A 14,399-nucleotide genomic window follows, 5' to 3' on the forward strand; every position below is an offset into this window, starting at 1 on the left:
ATAACAATGACATTGCTGAAGCGCGGGGCCCCTTCAAGCGCGGGGCCTATGGCGACCGCCCCGTTCTCCACCCCCTAACGCCGGCTCTGGTGACCAGAAATAACATGGAAAAACCAGCAGTATAAAATCACCTGTAGTAAATGAGACCCTGTGTGAGAGGACAAGTTTCCTCCAGAGACACACACATACACTGGTCTGTACAGGATGGTCTGGTCAGTCTCTGGGTCCACCTCGTCCCCCATGTACACCTGGCCAAGCTGGAACTCCGGACTGATGTACATGCCACCTTCAACATTTGGGGCCGCCATTTCTGCAATACAAGCACCACAATTAGGGTCAAAATTAAAATTATTCATTTCTGCAATACAACCACAATTAAGGTCAAAATTAAAATTATTCATTTCTGCAATACAACCACAATTAAGGTCAAAATTAAAATTATTCATTTCTGCAATACAACCATAATTAAGGTCAAAATTAAAATTATTTATTTCTACAATACAAACACAATATCTAAAATTACAATTATTTTTAAATACAGTTCCAAATTTTTCAATAGTACTTTAGTAATACTTTAAAAATAAAATGTGTGTTAAAAAATGCAAAGTAATATCAACTTTTTGTGCCAGAAATCTTAGTGAAACAATTAATTTATTTCTGGAGTGATAATACAATGAAGTGGCATTAAGATAAATGAAGATAACTGGTCATAAATTGATATGATATTATCACTATGATCAAATGGCTTTTACAATATTAGTCATATAAACAAAGAACTTAATTTAGAGTGGCAAAATCTAATTTAACTTAAAAAGGCCATCATGGCCAATCTAAAACTCACCATAGTGAATGTCTGGCATTGGCCCATTTTGTGCCCTGAAAGGCACGGTGCCAATTGTGATGGGCAGACTTATCTCTGCTGCATCCCCCTTTCCTTTAGAAGTTTCAAGGTACACCTGGAATTCAGTAGTTTTGGAATTAAGTAGTATTAAAAGTGTATTTAAAACAAAAAAATAAAGTAATAATAACATCACTGCTCTGGGATTTCCCAATGATAGGAAATAACCAGCCACTGAAGTATACATTTTCTTTTTTTCTTATAAATTTTATGATGTTGATTTATATAAAGCTTCCAAAACACACACAATTGTTTGAAGTCAGAGGAGTAGGCACAAATTTTGGGGGGGGGGGGGGGGGGGGGGGGGGTGTTCAAAACCTCTGTATGTTAATCCACAGCTTTATCCCCCACGCAACACCATCATTATTTTTTTTTAAATTGTAAGTGCTTGTTTAATAGAAGACATTTTTGAGTGGCCGTACAGCCAGATATTAAAATTGCAGCTTTCAAGTTGCCAGTCAAGTGCTCTATCACTTATCCCCCCCCCCTCCCCCACTTCACTTCATCATACATCCTCAATTAACTTCTAATGTTATACATTAAGAGGTTTTTCATATCTGAAAAAGATTAAAGGGGAAATTATGTTAGGAAATGAGATTACACAATTAAAATGTTACAAGTACCTTGAGTGTGTAGTAGATTTGTACTAGTCCGCACACCTCCACCATTGGTTGGGGGCATAATGGGAACTACAAGTCTAGCCATGAGTTCGTCCAAGCGTGACGTGTCATGTGGGGGGATCTTGTCACTTTCTGCCTCCAGGACTGTGTGTCTGACCTCTTTAGATAATCCCAGAACACCTTTGTTGATAAAAAACTCCACATACTGTAAATAAAAAAAGAAATGTAAATATATTACAGGCAATCGTACTGTTTTATTTCAAATTTTTTACAAGCAATACGTAATTAGTTTTTTATGTAATTAGTAATTTCATAAACCCTTTAATATTAGGCCTAATCATTTGATAATCATTTGATAAAATGTTTTCAATACAGCATAAAATTTAAAAATAAAAGCCAAAAATAATTTTTAGCTATTTTAAAATTGGGAATAATTGAGAATATAAATATATTTCTTGGTATATGAATGAAAGTTTTAAAAGCATTTTGTTCTATGCACAAGATCAAGTTTTTATGTTTGCTCACACATGCCAATCAATTTAAGATACACTATTTTATGGGCCTATGTTAGGTTTAAAAAGTGTAGACCTACAAAGGTGGTATGTTATTAAATTTCCTTCTTAGATTTTTTTTTTATTAAATGCATTTTGAGAAAGCTAGGATAAATTTAAATATTTTAAACCTAATAATAAACATAAAAAGAATTAATATTAGCAGTATATAATTAACGTACCTGAATTAGTTTACAAAGCACCCACACTTCAGAGTCACTACCATTTTGTACTTCGGCTTTTAACATGATCTGTTCTCCACACACATACGATGATCGCTCGAGAGTTGCACGAAGGAGTAGAGGCCCCTTACCACAACAAAGGCTGCAGAGTTTCTCTTGGCCATAGAAGAAACTGGGGTCTAAAAGAAGTTTCATTATTTTTCATTTTTGTTTTTTAATGAATAAATGTATTTATTAATGCACTTTCAAAAATATTGTTGTGTAAAAAAATAAATTATAAGTAAAAAAATGTAATTTTAAGTTATACACCTAAGTAGTAAGCTTAAAATTTGCTAAATAAATTTTTTTTAACACAATGTAAACTTCTTTACTGTTTAATTGAAAAGTAAGGAAATAACTTTCAAAAGTATTGTTGTGTTAAAAAATAAATTATAAGTAATAAAATGTAATTTTAAGTTATACACCTAAGTAGTAAGCTTAAAATTTGCTAAATAATTTTTTTTTAAACACAATGTAAACTTTTTTACTGTTTAATTGAAAAGTAAGGAAATAACATTTGTATAGCAAGAAGAACTTCTGCTAACCTGTAAAAACAATGTAATAAAAAATCTTCTTAAAATAAAGTAATAAAATGAAGATTTAATACTCGAACTTACCAAAAATCTTTCATCCATGCAATCAATATTAGGGCCAATGATGGTGAAGTAGCGAATGCACTGAGGGCAGGAAGCGTAGGGAATGTTGAGATTCACCCGTACATAGTAACGAATATTTCCTATTTTACTCTCAAAGGAGCAAGGCAGAATAGAGTCAGGCAGCTGGAAGTGGAAGGGGTATCTGTGCCTGCCTCGAGTTAAAATAGGGATCCCTTGATGGGAATCATTGTCATCTGAAAGGCAATTAACAGACAGTTTTTAATTAAATGGTTAACTTGATGGAAATCATTGTCATCTGAAAGGCAATTAACAGACAGTTTTTAATTAAATGGTTAACTTGATGAAAATCATTGTCATCTGAAAGGCAATACACAGATAGTTAGTTTTTAATGTTTTATTTTTTGTTTTATTTTAGTTGCTAAGACTAAGTTTAGGATTTTAACCAGTCAGGGTTCGACCAGGCTTGCACTGACCTGATACTTTATTTATATAAGTTTTTTTATATAAGCCTAGGGACGTAGAATAGTCAATAGTCACCCCCCCCCCCCCAGTCAGGGCTTACATTAATTAAATTGTAAACTTGATCCACTATTTTAAATCATCTTGTTAAATCTGGGAGTGTGGCTTTGTATTATTAAAATTTGGTCTAGTGAGAACGCAATTTACTTAGTTAAAATTTTCGGAGAGTTCAGTTGCATTGTTAAAAATATTCAAGAACCAGCAATAAATTATTTTTTAATAAGTTCTCACTAATTAAGACTTTGCCTAAATGAAATTCATAATGTGCAAAAAAACAATTACAAATTTTAAAAGGCATCATATAATGTAAGATAATTTATTTTTTTATCCTTCATTTTGCATTCACAAAATATCTGCCAAGACATTATTTGGCCTAGATCATTTGCTCTTGATGTATGCCTCATTTACCCTGCATAATTTATATATGTAATAAAAAAGCATTTACATTGGACTTAAAAATGATGTTTTATGAACATAAAGGGTGGGAAACACCAGGTGAAAAACAAAGAAGAAATATAATGTAAATGTAAGATGAACATATAGTGTTAAGCAACATTATTAAAATAACATGAAAATAATTCAAGGGGTGATACTATGTTAGAATGTTCCCTTTGAGCAGCAAAAAAACCACATACAAATAACTTGACAAAACAGAGCAGGTTGCACTATATTCAATGATTTTTGTGTACCAACTCTTCTCATAAGGCCAATAGCATGTCCCAAAAAATTACTGTGTCACAAGGATCTAATTCATTGATTTCAGTACTCCAAGATTGGTTAATCAATTCATAAGGTGAAGGTTAAACAGCTTAAGACAAAATGTATTTCAGTGAAACAGTTGTGTATAAATAATCCCAGAACTTTACCTTTTCCCCAGATCATCAATCTTTCATCCACGTAGTGTTCATCTTGCTTCATCGTTCTCCTCTCACCAGCACGCGTTATTTTCCATTCAGTGTGAGCCTTGCCACGGAGGAAGACTTTGATATCTGGAACAATAAGATATACCTGTATGTGGATGTAGGACCTTAACAATACCTGTATGTAGATGTAGGACCTTAAAACATACCTGTATGTGCATGTAGGACCTGAAACATACCTGTATATGTATGTAGGACCTTTAACATACCTGTATGTAGATGTAGGACCTTAAACATACCTGTATGTAGATGTAGGACCTTAAACATACCTGTATGGGCATGTAGGACCTTAAACATACCTGTATGTATGTGCATGTATTTTTTGAACATTGAAAAATACCTATATGTGCATGTAAGACATTAGACATTGCAACATACCTGTAGTATGGGCATGTAAAACTTGTAGAAAGGCTAATTATTATTAACCATCATCATTAATAATGCACATATCTGAACCTATTCCTGTACATATTGTGTGCATGATGTATATATCTGAATAACTCAGGCACATTATTGTGCGCATGTTCTTTACGCACATGTCTACACCTCCCCAGGTACATAATTGTGTGCATGCTCTTTATGCACATATCTACACCTCCTCGAGTACAACATATAATTACAACTCCCTCCACGACATGGTTTCTATGTATGAGACTGCAGAGCCACACCCAGATAGCAAAGATAACCCACCAGCTGAGATTTTAAAAAATAACATTTGTTTGTTATCACATTGCCATATTTTAGTGCTTTAGAAGAAAAATACGAGCAGTGGTAGCATTCATTAAGGAAGTATGTCTGGATGTGAGAAAAAATGAGGTGGTAGGTCATTACAAGACTTAGGGAACTCAAATACTCTCAATGAAAATTATTTACTTATCTACTAGTTTTAAATGTTTTTAACTAGTGACTAAAATTGTAAAAGAGATATAAAATATTGTAATACTCTGTAGCATGAACAGGATCTTTTCAAACACAAAATAAGAGCCTTTAATGCCTTTTTAAAAATATTTTGTAATCAAGCTTAAAATGCAGGGAATTACTTTTAATATGCTATTTTTTTTTAAATATTTCTTAATCAGGCTTTAAAATCCAGAGTATTACTGCTCTAACAGTAATATTATTTTTGAAAATGTTTCTTAATTAAGCTTAAAATGCATGGAATTACTGCTTTTATGCTTTTCTTTTTTTTAATAATATTTTTTAATTAAGCTTAAAATGCTGGGAATTACTGCTCTTATGCTAAAATAAATTTGAAAGTGGTTTTTTAATCTAGTTCAAAATGCAGGGAATTATTGTTTTTATGATATCATTTTAATTAATGTTTTAATTAAGCTTAAAAATGCTGAGAATTACTGCTTGTATGCTACCTAAAAATGTTTTTAATTAAGTTTTAAAATGCAGGGTAGTACTGTTCTAATGCTCGTTTTCTTTTTTTTAAAATCATGTTTTTTAAATCAAACTTTAAAATGTAGGGAATTACTCACTGCTATTATGCTTAAAAAAAACTGTTAATGTTTTAAATCAAGCCTAAAACTGCAGTTGACTACTCACTTTGCAGACGCATATTCTCCTCAACTTCCACATACACATGGCCGGTGAGCATTTCCCCTGCATAGTATACAGGCTTGTCCAGCTCCACGTCAAAGGCACGAATGTAATCCATGGTCATGTGGAAAACTTGAGTGACCACAACAAAATAATTTACTCAGGAGTCAAGGGTGAACAGAGAGGACTGTACAAGTGTCTTGTCCATAATTCAAACAGCTAAAGGGTGGGGCTCATCTGGAAATACAGAGAAAGAAGTTTTCATTTCTTGACTCACGTTTCGACAAGCTATTTTGTTAATTTTCCGAAAAAAATTGCCAGAAAAACAAACACAATAGGTTTCTTGTTCAATAGAAAAGATATTAAAAGTACATTGTAAACAGGAGATGGTTAATTCTTACAATAGCAGAAGGGGTGGGAGGGACACATTTTTTAAATACAGGTCTATCTATTAAAAACAAATACCAAAACCATACACAAATTTCGACTGGTTAAAAAGTTTCTTTATGTAAAATTGTTTTTATCTTTAGTCATTGATTACTTCATTTAAATTATAACTGACCTTTTAAGTTGGAAAAATTATTACTTTCTGACATGAAAATGAAACAACACTCAAAACAGACATGTTATTAGTTAGATAAGTGTTTGCAGGGCCAGCACTACCTATAAGGCAAGCTGGGCAGTCGCCTAGGGCGCCATCCCTAGAGGGGCGGAAAAGGTTTAATCGCAATTATCAAAAAGTACCTAGTAATTAATAACTTTGATTATCTTTAATAAACTATAGATGGTAATATACAAAGGAGTAGCAATATATTTCAGCACACAGGACAAACTCAATTTTGCAGCCCCACCTCAAAATTAGGTCTATATAGGCCTATATTTATTCGGTGAAAATGCAACCCCTCCTTCCTAATTTGGAAAGGTCGGGGCGCTTTTTACCAGTCATTTTGCCTTTTTATTTTGGTGGCACATGATGTCAAAAGAGATTAAATCAGTTCGTAATTTAAATTTCGAACATTTCAAACGGTTATCTAATTTTAATGTTGATTTAGTGATCGCTCCAGCGCATGACGGTGCGTTCCAAAAACACATGCAATTTTGGTTTTTAATAGAGCTTGTAAGTCTCTTTTTCTCTAACTTTGAATTAGAAATCTGTTCTGGTGTATAGAGTTTTGTAATGACAGGCTTTTCAAAGTATTGTACTTGTTTGGTAAGTTTTAATGAATCGTTTAGATTTGGGAGTAACAGCGGAAGGATTTTGCTGATATGGTTTGGTAGGTATGAAGTATCAAAATGTTAAAGTGGCAAAAATTTTTTCGGCTACTGTGTAGTTCAAGATCTAGTGGAATCTGATTGGTAGCAGAGAAATGTTCTTGGGTCTGAGTGTATCGAGCCTTGAAGTATTAAGGTATCAAAGTGTGATGGCTGTTACCAGTGGAATAGGCAGGGGGGTTAGGGGGGGTGGGGGTCATAACCCCCCCCATAGACCCCTCGGTATATATAAAGTATGAGGGGGGGATGCAAATCGAAAGTTTGATGGGGTACAAATCAAAAGTTTGAGGGGGGGGGAGGTGCAAATCGAAAGTTTGAGGGGGGGTGCAAATCAAAAGTCTGAGGGGGGGGTGCAAATCAAAAGTTTGTCCCCGGTAAAAATTGGAACCCCCCCCTTGAGACGATCCTGGCTACGCCACTGGCTGTTACCATGTAGTAGTAGATCCAGTGAAATCGTTGTTGATTGGGAGTATAATTTGTAGAGCTTGGTGAAGTTAAGCAAGTTGATGTCGTAGTTCTGGAGCATCGAGTCTAGTTATGTTTAGGTTTCGAAGTTTCATATTTGTTGTGAATGTAGTAGAGTATATCAAGTAGTCGAGTTTATTGTAAGTTAGATGATTTCAATTCAGGACGGAACATACTACAAAGAACGGTAGGCGTTCTCTAGCTGAAAAATCTTTAGTTTTTTTGGAATTTATATTACCACTCTTAAAGTATAATTATATAATATTATTTAGGCTGGAATTTATAACTAATTGTAAACTTTGTTTTTTCAAATTATAATTTTTTTATATTTTATCAATAATGATAACAATGTCTTAATAAGTTTCCCATATTTGATTATTTTGAAAGGCGTCCCTTTATTTAGGGGATCCAAAAATGTGTTCTTATAATAACAGTGAGAGCAGAAGTTAAATGTATGTCCTCAAAATTGAATAGAAGTATGTTACAATAAAGCTACCATATTTAGACTTTCAAACAAAACCTACAGTTAAAAGTATTCTATAAGTAAAATATATTGTTTTCACACAGTTACATAGCTAATATAAAATATTTGTTAGAATTATTACGTAGTGAAATTTAGAGCGTTTTATTGTGTCTTTCATGAATGTCTTAGTTACACTTGGTTAATTTAGCTATTCAAATGAAAGTTATTTCCCCTGAATGAACTATTTGTATTTGTATTTCCAAATGGGAGATAATTCGTTGCTTAAATTTACATTTATTTCAAATGCCTGCACCTTAGGTTGACGCTCACTAAGTCTTATAAATACAACTTTAAGTTATTATTTGCTATTCTAAAAGTTATATAAAGCAGAAGTTCTAAACAAAATAGTTTGGTAGGGTTTTTTTTTAGCATTATCAAGTTGAAAAACAAATACATCAGTAGCAGTTGTAAATTGCAACACTTAATGTTAGTAGACATACAGTATCTAATTAATTGTCTTTTTCATATTTTTCACCTTCTCATAAAGGATTTATATATAACAATTGTAGGCTGTAATATATAACATTTAAGTTATTATTTGCTAATGTAAAAGTTATATAGAGCAGAAGTTCTAAACAAAATATTTTGGTAGTTTTTTTTTAGCATTATTAAGTTGAAAAACAAATACATCAGTAGCTGTTGTAGATTGCAACACTTAATGTTAGTAGACATACAGTATCTAATTAATTGTCTTTTTCATATAGAGCAGAAGTTCTAAACAAAATATTTTGGTAGTTTTTTTTTTAGCATTATTAAGTTGAAAAACAAATACATCAGTAGCTGTTGTAGATTGCAACACTTAATGTTAGTAGACATACAGTATCTAATTAATTGTCTTTTTCATATTTTTCACCTTCTCATAAAGGATTTATATATAACAGTTGTAGGCTGTAATATATAACATTTAAGTTATTATTTGCTAATGTAAAAGTTATATAGAGCAGAAGTTCTAAACAAAATATTTTGGTCGTTTTTTTTTTAGCATTATTAAGTTGAAAAACAAATACATCAGTAGCTGTTGTAGATTGCAACACTTAATGTTAGTAGACATACAGTATCTAATTAATTGTCTTTTTCATATTTTTCACCTTCTCATAAAGGATTTATATATAACAATTGTAGGCTGTAATATATAACATTTATAACCTTTTATTTTTCAAAAACAAGAAAATTGTTACACAATCACACAATATAGACATTTTACAATTATAACTAAAGACAGTCAAGATTAAAACAGGTCAGTTTCATTCTGGAACTCACCTTGGGAGGTCTGCAGAGAGCCCAACACAACAAGAACTGTGTGGGGTTTTTTCAGTGTTTTTTTCCAGACTTTTTTCTCCTGGGTGAGGGGGGAAGCACGAAATTTTCTAGGGAGGGGGGCTATGTCATAATGTATAAAGTAGACTCATGGACTCATAGCAACAATTTCAATAGAATGTGATTATGCTTGCAAACTGGAATTGAAGGAATTAGTACAAACTTTTGCGACAAAGGAGGAAAGAAAAATTTGATTTTGATGTCTACTTTCAATGTGTATGCAATTGATAATAAATTAATATGTCACTTTTAATTCATTGTTTTCTTATGCATATGTTTTATTAATTAATTTGTCTGAAAGGGGGCGTTTTAATACGTTTTTCCTAGGGCGCCAAATAACCTGGCGCCGGCAATGAGTGTTTGATATCTGAATACTCAAACATAATTCTTGTACCAGATAGAAAAAAATCATATAGTACTCACTGAGATTTAGGTTACTTAAATCTTTTGATTGAGAAAGCAAGTTTCTTTTTCTACGCACTACAATTTGAGTCCTGATCAAGTCACACGACTGTTTTATTTTAAACAGAATTTAAATCAATGCATCAACCCAGTTCATATTTAGCCCAGTAGGGCCAACATCTTGATATTTATTTATCTTAAAGTAGATATGATGGATGTCAGTGGCTGCAAACTTTCTCTACAAAATGGTTTAAACACCACACACTATTCATTGCTTTTAATACTCAAGATCTTTCCAACTACTGAGATATTTAAACTTTGTTTTGAAGAACTTAAGTTTAAAATATAACTTGACAATGTTTTTTCATAGCATACTTCTTTATAATTGAAGTAAAGTATCAAATTAGTTATTTGTTATTAATATTTTCTTTAATTATGAGACCCAATTTTTTTAAAATCAATATTTGTTTAAAATTAAACATATGGATGAGAATAAAGTGGGCTCTGTGTCTAAACTGTTAAGAATAAAAAGTGACATTAAATTATCCTTCAAATAATTCTTATCTCATTCATTTCTATCAGATTCTGCAAGTCAGTCAGTCTATCAATATTCCTATCAATTATTCTACAGTTTCAATCCTACCCTTTTTATCATTCTTCTATTAACTGTATTATTTTACTATTTATAACAAGCCAAAAAATCACTCATTAAGACATTCAAATATGGGAGTAAGTGACACAATTTAAGCTTTGATTTCAATTACTGATAAGGGGCAAAGTCAGCCTGTAAAAAATAATTACAAAAAAAAAAAAAAAGAATTTTACATCAAATTTTGCCTTACAACTAATCTTATATCAAGAGCACGCTTTTCTCTGAGGCAAAATACTCAAACACTTTTCTAAAAATAAAAAATAAAATGCATTATATTATTTCACCCATGATTTTACAATACTTAGTGAATGTTCTTTTAATCAATAAGAAAGTTGTGCATGTTACATCTCCAATACTGCTGGTGGTAAAGGTCAGCTTGATACTCTATAACCTTTTCCCGGGAAAAAATCATTATCAGTTGCAGTTGTTTTAATCACTTCCAACCTGATTAGTGATTACAAGTTGGGGTAAGAAACAAAGATGCTTATAAATTGTTTAGACAAATAAAACTGAAACAAAAAAAGTTAAACATTTTTTTTGTAGCAAGTTGAAATATTTTTGTAGTGGAATTAAAGAAGAATTAATTTTACGGAGAAGTGTTAAATTAATTTGCTTGATACAGTGCGTGTTCGAGAAATATGGCATTAATCTGGTTTTTCCAAAGACTTGTTCCCCAATTACCTGGCCAACTTTAAGGTCATGGAGTACAAATATTTGGACCATAGCTCTTGATGTTTCCATCTATCCCATATGATCCCAGTCAATGATTTTTTTTATTACCGCAGATAGTTTGTTTATTCTAATCAACTAGAGAAATGAAAATGTTAGTTCGTCTGTCCCCTAAGGGGTTGTCCATAAATGATGTCACACACCTGGCTGTAGGGTGGGGATGGGGGGGGGGGGGGGGGGGGGGGGTGGTTGGAATCTTTTGATGATGATTGATATGTGATGTTGTCTCTGTTTGGTTAATATTTTAGAGAGAAATTCTGTTTCACCAAACTAAATCTTGCCAAGGCTGAAGAGTGAAATCAATTTAGGAGCTCTGATTTTATTATTATTATTACATTGATGGGGGGGGGGGGGGGGTCAAAAAAGATGTGTTGTCATTTATGGTGTGTGAGTGTAATAGTACTTGTCAAAATATACTGTATAAAAAAGTTAAGTTCCTTTTTGAACCTGATGGCCCATGGAGCAGGTGAAGTAGTTCACCTGTTTACGTTACCTCTGCATATGCCTAGCTTCCTTTACTTTCCCTAATGTGAGCTAGGTACCCGGATTAGAACTTGAGACCTTCAGGTTAACAGTCTAGCACTCTACTACTAGGCCATGCCGTTCCATATATACAGTATAATGCTATCACCATCACCATCATCACAAAAAGACAGACTCTGCCCCTAACTCCTCTTCTCACTAAGAGTGCCCTCACTAATAAAGGACCCAATCAAATTATTCTCTACTGTTTTTCTTTTAGGCATCTCTCATGATGCTTTTTCCATCCACCGCCCACCTCCCCCCCCCCCCCCCCCCCCCCACAACCACAGAGCAAGATGTTTGAAAGAAACCTTGGTTATCTCTAAACTATATACACCTTTCTAGTATTAGACCCTGTTTTAATAGTCATATTTGGTTTGTTTTTGTAATGGTTCATTTTGTGGGCATTCATCTCTAAAATTAGAGTCACTATAGGAATGCAGCATTTGGTCTGCTTGTTTTGCTAGTCAATGTATGATTGTAGCATGTACCTACAGGCAATCTTGATTGTAGTATGTACCTGCAATCAATCGTGATTGTAGCATTTACCTGCAGGCAATCATGATTGTAGTATGTACCTGCAGTCAATCATGATTGTAGCATTTACCTGCAATCAATCATGATTGCTACTTAAACTGCCATTCTACAATTACAAATGACCTTCCAGTGTTTCAGTGGTGTTAAACTTTTTTTAACCAGGCTGGGTATATTAAAATATTTTTGTAACTATTAATTGTAATTTACTTTCCTGTTTGGCTATACAGATTTTAAGCTAACTAAACAACCACTGTTGTTTTTGACATAAGTGCTAGATAGTGTAAATGAGTCACTAATTTTAAACTGCTAGCCTATAAATATCAAATTTACAGAAAAAGAACATAACAATGTTAACATGCAAGATTACTTGAGTCTTAATAAAATTATGGTTTAGCCATATTAGGATTATAAATCAGATCTACATTGTGTATTTAAATGTAGACTCTAGATCTATATCTGTTTGATTTGTAGAAAAACCCAACCTTAAATATCTATTTTTTTAACCAAGCTAATCTTTATTTAACTAACCCTTTCTTAGGTAATAAAATTATAAATTAAGTAGATTTCAAGAGAAAAAACTATAGCCCTGCCCTTAGACCTTCCTCTACCTACCCTCAGGTCAAATTGCTTTTGAGTGGTTTAGCAAAGCCAAAATGACTAGGAAAATTCAATTCAACTTTGTAGTACAAGGATTTAATACTTTAAAGAGTAGTTCTCTAAAGGGGTTCCTATCAGGGAGTTAAGAAACTAGAACAAAGGCATCCTTGAGATGCCATGCAGAGGTCGGTTAGGTAAAATTTTCAACACATTTTTTTAACAGTAGTGTATTTTTTTAAAATTCTCTTTCACACTCGCAACACATGCATGGGTGAGTCAAGACATTTTTAAAACCAGCAGAGGGGAGGGTGGGGGTGGGAGGCTAACACATGAGAGATGTGTGTTGATGTAGGTCTCGCTTAAATCTCGATTGGCCCCGGCTAGAGGATTTAGCCAGACAGCCTACGATGGAGGGACATCGAACTGTTAAGACTACTGAACGTCTACTAGATCTAGTTTGAATAAATAGATAAAAGTCGACTTACTGTGTTACTGTGGGAACGGGCGTAAAGATCCACGGGGTACCGTCCATTTTAGTTCTTGCTCGTGTGCCATTGTTCATTCTCATCTTAGCTCACACACACACACATTTCTCTCGCTCTCTCTCTCTACCGAGTCTTAGGCAGCGCCGACGGCATCGTTTATTCTTCAGTTTTCTGATGTTGAATAGGGGTGTCAGGTTGCTACACAGGACCCGGTGTGGGTAAAGAGTATCCACCGTCGGCTCCTCTTGTGCTGAATGTACAGATGGGTAGGGGGAAGTCGTATTTTTTAAAAATATTCTAGATTTAACTGATTTAGTTTTACGCATATCTTTTTAAAATTCAAGTATAATTCAGGTTATTATGCTTAAACTAACAGAACCCATGCCCCCCCTCGTCATTTACAGTGGACTGGCCCATTTTGGGATGCATGACTGCTGCGCAGCGCTCACGTTCATGCTAATGGTATCAGCGGTAGCGTATTGATCGCACGCGGCTTACCGTCGCGTGCAGACTGGCGGCTAAACTCGCTCGGCGCTCGCGACTAGAAGGAGGACAGCGCCGACTAAACCACCCACCCAGGCGCTCTCTATGTTGTAAGCCGAATGAGAGTTGGTAGTTATGTGCCGCTGTCATTACATGTCCTAAACGAATGATGGTTGTTTTTATTCAGTAAACTTACAAGTTTATTTGCCTTTTTGTCAATTTGCCAGTTTGTGAAAAAAAAAAAAAAGAACACGCTGTCAAAACAAATTAATAGTCATGAAAATATTTTAAAGTAGTCTGCGGGGGGGGGGGGGGGGAGGTTTACTTATAATGTTACTTTTGTTACAAATTTTAACTATTTTAATTATCTTTTACATCACTGAGTAGCGATGGATGTCCTGTAACACTAGCCAATAAGCATTTGTATATAGTCTGATATATCTATATCTATCTATCTATAATATATCTATGTATCTATCTATCTATCTATCTATCTGTCTGTCTGTCTGTCTATCTATCTATCT

At 33.6% G+C, this 14,399-nt stretch overlaps 1 pseudogene; it reads right to left on the reverse strand.

The window, feature by feature from the left end:
• Positions 1-131: 131 nt before the first annotated feature.
• LOC131953860 (arrestin domain-containing protein 3-like) lies at positions 132-13,498 on the reverse strand (annotated as a pseudogene).
• Between the last annotated feature and the right edge of the window lie 901 nt (positions 13,499-14,399).

Source organism: Physella acuta, unplaced genomic scaffold, assembly GCF_028476545.2.
Source record: "Physella acuta isolate Inbredline_101_S28 unplaced genomic scaffold, ASM2847654v3 ptg000959l, whole genome shotgun sequence".
NCBI lineage: Eukaryota > Metazoa > Mollusca > Gastropoda > Physidae > Physella > Physella acuta.